A 10,282-nucleotide genomic window follows, 5' to 3' on the forward strand; every position below is an offset into this window, starting at 1 on the left:
AACACCCTAGCAACCACCCAAAATACCTTAGAACACCATAGCAACACCATAGCAACCACTCAGAACACCCTAGTAACCACCCAAAATACCTTAGGACACCCTAGCAACACCATAGCAACCACTCAGAACACCCTAGCAACCACCCAAAACACCTTAGAAAACCTTAGTAACACCATAGCAACCACTCAGAACACCCTAGCAACCACCGAAAATACCTTAGGACACCCTAGCAACACCATAGTAACCACTCAGAATACCCTAGCAACTGCCTAACAACCACCCAGAACACCCTAGCAACCGCCCAAAATACCCTAGCAACCACCCAAAATACCCTAGCAACCGCCTAGCAACCACCCAGAATACCCTAGCAACCACCCAAAACAGCCTAGCAACCACCCAGAATACCCTAGCAACCACCTAGCAACCACCCAAAAGACCCTAGCAACCACCAAAAATATCCTAGCAACCACCCAAAAGACCCTAGAAACCACCCAAAATATCATAGCAACCGCCTAGCAACCACCCAAAAGACCCTAGCAACCACCAGAAATATCCTAGCAACCGCCTAGCAACCACCCAGAATACCCTAGCAACCACCTAAAATACCCTAGCAACCACCCAAAAGACCCTAGCAACCACCCAAAATATCCTAGCAACCGCCTAGCAACCACCCAGAACACCCTAGTAACCACCCAGAACACCCTAGCAACCGCCTAGCAACCACCCAGAACACCCTAGCAACCACCCAAAATACCTTAGAACACCCTAGCAACACCATAGCAACCACTCAGAACACCCTAGCAACCACCCAAAATACCTTAGAACACCCTAGCAACACCATAGCAACCACTCAGAACACCCTAGCAACTGCCTAACAACCACCCAGAACACCCTAGCAACCACCCAAAATACCTTAGAACACCCTAGCAACAACATAGCAACCACCCAAAATACCTTAGAACACCATAGCAACACCATAGCAACCACTCAGAACACCCTAGCAACCACCCAAAATACCTTAGGACACCCTAGCAACACCATAGCAACCACTCAGAACACCCTAGCAACTGCCTAACAACCACCCAGAACACCCTAGCAACCACCCAAAATACCTTAGAACACCCTAGCAACACCATAGCAACCACTCAGAACACCCTAGCAACCACCCAAAATACCTTAGACCACCCAGAACACCCTAGCAACCACCCAAAATACCTTAGAACACCCTAGCAACACCATAGCAACCACCCAGAACACCCTAGCAACCACCCAAAATACCTTAGGACACCCTAGCAACACCATAGCAACCACTCAGAACACCGTAGCAACTGCCTAACAACCACCCAGAACACTCTAGCAACCACCCAAAATACCCTAGCAACCACCCAGAACACCCTAGCAACCACCCAAAATACCCTAGCAACCGCCTAGCAACCACCCAAAAGACCCTAGCAACCACCCAAAATATCTTAGCAACCACCCATAACACCCTAGCAACTGCTTAGCAACCACCCAGAACACCCTAGTAACCACCCAAAATACCCTAGCAACCGCCTAGCAACCGCCTAGCAACCACCCAAAAGACCCTAGCAACCACCCAAAACACCCTAGCAACCGCCTAGCAACCACCCAAAAGACCCTAGCAACCGCCTAGCAACCACCCAAAAGACCCTAGCAACCACCAAAAATATCCTAGCAACCACCCAGAACACCCTAGCAACCACCTAGCAACCACACAAAAGACCCTAGCAACCGCCTAGCAACCACCCAAAACACCCTAGCAACCGCCTAGCAACCACCCAGAATACCTTAGCAACCACCTAGCAACATCATAGCGACCACCCATAACATCCTAACAACCGCCTAGCAAAAAACTTTCCGGTCCAAACTTTCTCAAGCCAACTTAAAGTTTGTCTCGACGAACTTTCGCATCTAGTTATTATTATTATTCTGACCCTAAAAATTTACAACTCAAACTCCTCTTAGAGCTTTAACTCTACATACTCCAAACTCGGCTCAGACACTCAAACTGATCTGACTCGGTGTGCTCTATCTTTTCAGACTGATCGGACTTACGGTTTTCCTACAAATGACGATCAAAACTCGAAAAAACTCATTCAAAAACTCCCATTGACTTACATTGGGGAGTTCTAAGAAATTCAAACCGACAAAAATTCAAATCTAAACACCTTGAAGACTAAACCAAACTGCCGTTCTATTTATATTAGCCAATGAAACTCATTTAAACTAATAAACTCTAATCTGAGTGTGTGTGTGTGTGTGTGTGTGTGTATCTATATAACTTATTTATCTATCTCTGTCATAAACTTCAAACTACTGTAAACTTCAAACCACTATAAACTTCTTAAGTTTAAATCTTCCAGCTCCCAAGCAACTCCATAGCAACCAAACTCGAGTACCCTAGCAACCGTTTTGTAAGACCTATATCTCTGTATCAGAACATCGTATAGAGATGAGGTTTGGCTCTTTTGACTCATGCTAGCAAACAGCACTTCCAACATACTACACATGCTAGCAGTGAATAGCTACATGCTAATAGTGATTAGTTAAGTGTTAAATCATGCCAAGATCATGCTAAGAACTCTCTAAAAACTCCATAGTAACCATCTGTGACAACTACCAGCCACCTAGTAACACCATATCAACCGCCCTGAATACCTTAGCAACCGCCTATCAACACCATAGCAACCACCCATAACACCCTAGCAACCGCCTATCAACCACCCAGAACAGCCTAGCAACCACCCATAACACCCTAGCAACTGCCTAGCAACCACGCTAGTAACCACCCAAAAGACCCAAGCAACCACCCAAAAGATGCTAGCAACCGCCTAGCAACCACCCAAAAGACCCTAGCAACCACCAAAAATATCCTAGCAACCACCCAAAATACCCTAGCAACCACCCAAAAGACCCTAGCAACCACCGAAAATATCCTAGCAACCGCCTAGCAACCACCCAAAAGACCCTAGCAACTACCCAAAATATCCTAGCAACCACCTAGCAACTACCCAAAAGACCCTAGCAACCACCCAGAACACCCTAGCAACCGCCTAGCAACCACCCAGAACAAACCTAGCAACCACCCAAAAGACCCTAGCAACCACCCAAAAGACCCTAGCAACCACCCAAAAGACGCTAGCAACCGCCTAGCAACCACCCAAAAGACCCTAGCAACCACCAAAAATATCCTAGCAACCACCCAAAATACCCTAGCAACCACCCAAAAGACCCTAGCAACCACCGAAAATATCCTAGCAACCGCCTAGCAACTACCCAAAAGACCCTAGCAACCACCCAGAACACCCTAGCAACCGCCTAGCAACCACCCAGAACACCCTAGCAACCACCCAAAAGACCCTAGCAACCACCTAAAATATCCCTAGCAACCACCCAAAACACCCTAGCAACCGCCTAGCAACCACCCAAAACACCCTAGCAACCACCCAGAACACCCTAGCAACCACCTAGCAACCACCCAAAAGACCCTAGCAACCACCCAAAATATCCTAGCAACCACCCAAAACACCCTAGCAACCGCCTAGCAACCACCCAAAAGACCCTAGCAACCACCCAAAACATCCTAGCAACCACCCAAAACACCCTAGCAACCGCCTAGCAACCACCCAAAAGACCCTAGCAACCACCCAAAAGACCCTAGCAACAGCCTAGCAACCACCCAAAAGACCCTAGCAACCACCCAAAATATCCTAGCAACCACCCAAAACACCCTAGCAACCGCCTAGCAACCACCCAAAAGACCCTAGCAACCACCCAAAACATCCTGACAACTACCAGCCACCTAGTAACACCATATCAACCGCCCTGAATACCTTAGCAACCGCCTATCAACACCATAGCAACCACCCATAACACCCTAGCAACCGCCTATCAACCACCCAGAACAGCCTAGCAACCACCCATAACACCCTAGCAACTGCCTAGCAACCACGCTAGTAACCACCCAAAAGACCCAAGCAACCACCCAAAAGATGCTAGCAACCGCCTAGCAACCACCCAAAAGACCCTAGCAACCACCAAAAATATCCTAGCAACCACCCAAAATACCCTAGCAACCACCCAAAAGACCCTAGCAACCACCGAAAATATCCTAGCAACCGCCTAGCAACCACCCAAAAGACCCTAGCAACTACCCAAAATATCCTAGCAACCACCTAGCAACTACCCAAAAGACCCTAGCAACCACCCAGAACACCCTAGCAACCGCCTAGCAACCACCCAGAACAAACCTAGCAACCACCCAAAAGACCCTAGCAACCACCCAAAAGACCCTAGCAACCACCCAAAAGACGCTAGCAACCGCCTAGCAACCACCCAAAAGACCCTAGCAACCACCAAAAATATCCTAGCAACCACCCAAAATACCCTAGCAACCACCCAAAAGACCCTAGCAACCACCGAAAATATCCTAGCAACCGCCTAGCAACTACCCAAAAGACCCTAGCAACCACCCAGAACACCCTAGCAACCGCCTAGCAACCACCCAGAACACCCTAGCAACCACCCAAAAGACCCTAGCAACCACCTAAAATATCCCTAGCAACCACCCAAAACACCCTAGCAACCGCCTAGCAACCACCCAAAACACCCTAGCAACCACCCAGAACACCCTAGCAACCACCTAGCAACCACCCAAAAGACCCTAGCAACCACCCAAAATATCCTAGCAACCACCCAAAACACCCTAGCAACCGCCTAGCAACCACCCAAAAGACCCTAGCAACCACCCAAAACATCCTAGCAACCACCCAAAACACCCTAGCAACCGCCTAGCAACCACCCAAAAGACCCTAGCAACCACCCAAAAGACCCTAGCAACAGCCTAGCAACCACCCAAAAGACCCTAGCAACCACCTAAAATATCCTAGCAACCGCCTAGCAACCACCCAAAAGACCCTAGCAACCACCCAAAATATCCTAGCAACCACCCAAAACACCCTAGCAACCGCCTAGCAACCACCCAAAAGACCCTAGCAACCACCCAAAACATCCTAGCAACCACCCAAAACACCCTAGCAACCGCCTAGCAACCACCCAAAAGACCCTAGCAACCACCCAAAAGACCCTAGCAACCGCCTAGCAACCACCCAAAATATCCTAGCAACCGCCTAGCAACCGCCTAGCAACCACCCAAAAGACCCTAGCAACCACCCAAAACAGCCTAGCAACCACCCAGAAAAACCTAGCAACCGCCTAGCAACCACCCAAAACACCCTAGCAACCACCTAGAACACCCTAGCAACCACCCAAAAGACCTTAGCAACCACCCAGGACACCCTAGCAACCACCTAGCAACCACCCAGAACACCTAGCAACCGCCCAAAATACCCTAGCAACCACCCATAACATCCTAGCAACCGCCTAGCAAAAAAACGTTCTGCTCCAAACTTTCTCAAGCCAACTTAAAGTTTGTCTCGACGAACTTTCGCATCTAGTTAAGTTGGCTTGAGAGAGCCAACATATTGAAATCCTATTTAAACTTATTATTAAGTTGGCTTGAGAAAGCCAACATATTGAAATCCTATTTAAACTTATTATTATTATTCTTCTGACCCTAAAAAAATCTATATCAAACTCGTCCTAGAGCTTTAACCCTACATACTCCAAACTCGGCTCAGACACTCAAACTGATCTGACTCGGTATGCTATATCTTTTCAGACTGATCGGACTTACGGTTTTCCTAAAAATGACGATCAAAACTCGAAAAAACTCATTCAAAAACTCCATTGACTTACATTGGGGAGTTCTAAAAAATTCAAACCGACAAAAATTTAAATCTAAACACCTTGAAGACTAAACCAAACTGCCGTTCTATATACTATATGAGCCATTGAGACTCATTTAAACTAATAAACTCTAAACTATAAACACTTATAAACTAATTAACTTATAAACTCATGAATTCATAAACTTATGAACTCTTAAACTCATAAATTAATAAACTCTGAACTCTTAATCTCATTTAAACTTATAAACTCTAAACTGATTTAAACTTATAAACTCAAAACTCAAGAACTCATACACTTATAAACTCATCAATTTATACACTTATAAACTCTAAACTCAGACACACACACTGAGTTTATGAGTGAGTGTGTGAGCGAGTTAGTGGGTGTGTGTGTGTGTGTGTTTGTGTGTTTGTTTGTGTGTGTGTGTGTGTGTGTGTGTGTGTGTGTGTGTGTGTGTGTGTCTATCTAACTTATTTATCTATCTGTCAAACTTCAAACTACTGTAAACTACTGTAAACTTCAAACCACTATAAACTTCTTAAGTTTAAAGCTTCCAGCTCCCAAGCAACTCCATAGCAACCAAACTCGAGTACCCTAGCAACCGTTTTGTAAGACCTATATCTCTGTATCAGAACATCGTATAGAGATGAGGTTTGGCTCTTTTGACTCATGCTAGCAAACAGCACTTCCAACATACTACACATGCTAGCAGTGAATAGCTACATGCTAATAGTGATTAGTTAAGTGTTAAATCATGCCAAGATCATGCTAAGAACTCTCTAAAAACTCCATAGTAACCATCTGTGACAACTACCAGCCACCTAGTAACACCATATCAACCGCCCTGAATACCTTAGCAACCGCCTAGCAACACCATAGCAACCACCCATAACACCCTAGCAACCGCCTAGCAACCACCCAGAACACCCTAGCAACCACCCAAAACACCCTAGCAACCACCCAAAATATCCTAGCAACCACCCAAAACACCCTAGCAACAACCTAGCAACCACCCAGAACACCCTAGCAACCACCCAAAATACCCTAGCAACCACCCAAAACACCCTAGCAACCACCTAGCAACCACCCAAAAGACCCTAGCAACCACCCAAAAGACCCTAGCAACCACCTAGCAACCACCCAAAAGACCCTAGCAACCACCCAAAACATCCTAGCAACCACTCAAAACACCCTAGCAACTGCCTAGCAACCACCCAAGAGACCCTAGCAACCACCCAAAACATCCTAGCAACCACCCAAAACACCCTAGCAACCGCCTAGCAACCACCCAAAAGACCCTAGCAACCACCCAAAAGACCCTAGCAACTGCCTAGCAACCACCCAAAAGACCCTAGCAACCACCTAAAATATCCTAGCAACCGCCTAGCAACCACCCAAAATATCCTAGCAACCGCCTAGCAACCACCCCAAAGACCCTAGCAACCATCAGAAATATCCTAGCAACCGCCTAGCAACCACCCAGAATACCCTAGCAACCACCCAAAACAGCCTAGCAACCACCCAGAAAACCCTAGCAACCGCCTAGCAACCACCCAGAACACCCTAGCAACCACCCAAAAGACCCTAGCAACCACCCAAAAGACCCTAGCAACCACCCAGAACACCCTAGCAACCACCCAAAATACCCTAGCAACCACCCAAAACACCCTAGCAACCACCCAAAAGACCCTAGCAACCACCCAAAATATCCTAGCAACCACCCAAAACACCCTAGCAACCGCCTAGCAACCACCCAAAAGATCCTAGCAACCACCCAAAAGACCCTAGCAACCGCCTAGCAACCACCCAAAAGACCCTAGCAACCACCTAAAATATCCTAGCAACCGCCTAGCAACCACCCAAAAGACCCTAGCAACCACCCAAAATATCCTAGCAACCACTCAAAACACCCTAGCAACTGCCTAGCAAACACCCAAAAGACCCTAGCAACCACCCAAAACATCCTAGCAACCACCCAAAACACCCTAGCAACCAGTGTTGTATAAAGTACTAGAAAGCAATACTTGAGTAAAAGTACAAGTATCGTACTAGAAAAAGACTTTGGTAGAAGTGAAAGTTATCTTTTAGAATATTACTTAAGTAAAAGTCTTAAAGTATCTGATATATACTGTACTTAAGTATCAAAAGTAATTTTCTGATATTTAATGTACTTAAGTAAATGAAGTAAAAGTAAAAAAAAAATGTTTTTTTTTTTTTTGGGATTATGCGTTGAATTCAGCGATCACGGAAACGCGAAAAACTGGAGGGACTGTGTAGCCTGCTGTAGGCTACTTGTGTTATCGTTTATTTCCCACTGCATGTACCTTTAGCTGTAAAAAAAAAATTGCATCACAATAAGTGTATTGTGATTGTCACTAACATTTTTGTAATTAAACTGAATTTTATTAGGTTTAGTGACATGTTACAATGTTTAGATGGAACAATTTCTGGTAAGCTACGCTTTTTTATTATTTCAATTCAATTGTGATTTGATTTAATATTGACTCATTTGTATAAATATTAGGTAGGCTACACATCGATAGGCCTTAATTTTTCTCAAAAAACAAACAGACAATAAAAACAACTCACCTAATGCTGTAAACATACAGAGAGCCCTATCAGCTGGTAGTAGGCTATTATTTAAGGTTAAAAATACTTAAATATAAAGCGTTTTTTTATTATTATAATAAAAACTTTAATGATATAAGTAAAAATATAGTAAATATGTAATATAGAACACATATTTAGCAAAATACTCTCTATAGCTTTTTTTTTTTCTTGCCAACTGTGCTATAGGCTAGCCTATGTTTATTAAATGGCTTTCCTGAGGTAAATGTGACATAATTGTCCTTCAGCTATGTTATTGACCTATCTTCACGCTGATGAAAAACACTTATTGATCGATATTATGTATGAGGAATATCCTACATTTCGGTAAGTTGTCATAAAGTAACTTGCTTTAGTCTGTCGGTCTCCGTGTCCTCTTTGCTTCGCGATTTTTCTGTGCGTGAGAAAATGCATGTGTGGCATGAGAGTGTGTGAAAAATGTCAATTGCGTGTGTCTCACGGAGAATGCGTGAGAGTTGGCAGCTCTGGTTAAACGTGCTCCAGGTGCTTGTGCTTCCATGGCGGTTTCAGTTGTGCTTCCTTCTCCTTTGGCATGGCAACAACAAGCATTACGCTGTAATAGAGCGCGCGCCGTGCGTACTGCAATCTAGGAGCAGTGATTCGCCAAACCTCCCTTATTGTAGTCGCACACATTTCTTCTGATTTTATTTTGTAGTAACGAGTAACGAAGATGCTTAGTGGAAATATAGCGGAGTAAAAGTATACATTTTATCTAGGAAATGTAGTGGAGTAAAAGTAAAAGTTGACATAAATTTAAATAACGAAGTAAAGTACAGATACGTGAAATTTCTACTTAAGTACAGTAACGAAGTATTTGTACTCCGTTACATTACAACACTGCTAGCAACCACCCAAAACACCCTAGCAACCACCCAAAAGACCCTAGCAACCACCCAAAACACCCTAGCAACCACCCAAAATACCCTAGCAACCACCCAAAACACCCTAGCAACCACCTAGCAACCACCCAAAATACCCTAGCAACCACCTAAAATATCCTAGCAACCACCCAAAACATCCTAGCAACCACCCAAAACACCCTAGCAACCGCCTAGCAACCACCCAAAAGATCCTAGCAACCACCCAAAAGACCCTAGCAACCGCCTAGCAACCACCCAAAAGACCCTAGCAACCACCTAAAATATCCTAGCAACTGCCTAGCAACCACCCAAAAGACCCTAGCAACCACCCAAAATATCCTAGCAACCACTCAAAACACCCTAGCAACTGCCTAGCAACCACCCAAAAGACCCTAGCAACCACCCAAAACACCCTAGCAACCGCCTAGCAACCACCCAAAAGACCCTAGCAACCACCCAAAAGACCCTAGCAACTGCCTAGCAACCACCCAAAAGACCCTAGCAACCACCTAAAATATCCTAGCAACCGCCTAGCAACCACCCAAAATATCCTAGCAACCGCCTAGCAACCACCCCAAAGACCCTAGCAACCATCAGAAATATCCTAGCAACCGCCTAGCAACCACCCAGAATACCCTAGCAACCACCCAAAACAGCCTAGCAACCACCCAGAAAACCCTAGCAACCGCCTAGCAACCACCCAGAACACCCTAGCAACCACCCAAAATACCCTAGCAACCACCCAAAAGACCTTAGCAACCACCCAGGACACCCTAGCAACCACCTAGCAACCACCCAGAACACCCTAGCAACCGCCCAAAATACCCTAGCAACCACCCATAACATCCTAGCAACCGCCTAGCAAAAAACGTTCTGCTCCAAACTTTCTCAAGCCAACTTAAAGTTTGTCTCGACGAACTTTCGCATCTAGTTATTATTATTATTCTTCTTACTAAAAAATCTGACTCAAACTCGTCCTAGAGCTTTAACTCTACATACTCCAAAATCGGCTCAGACACTCA

Source organism: Rutilus rutilus (genome assembly GCF_951802725.1).
Source record: "Rutilus rutilus genome assembly, chromosome: 1".
In the NCBI taxonomy this organism is placed as follows: Eukaryota; Metazoa; Chordata; class Actinopteri; order Cypriniformes; family Leuciscidae; genus Rutilus; species Rutilus rutilus.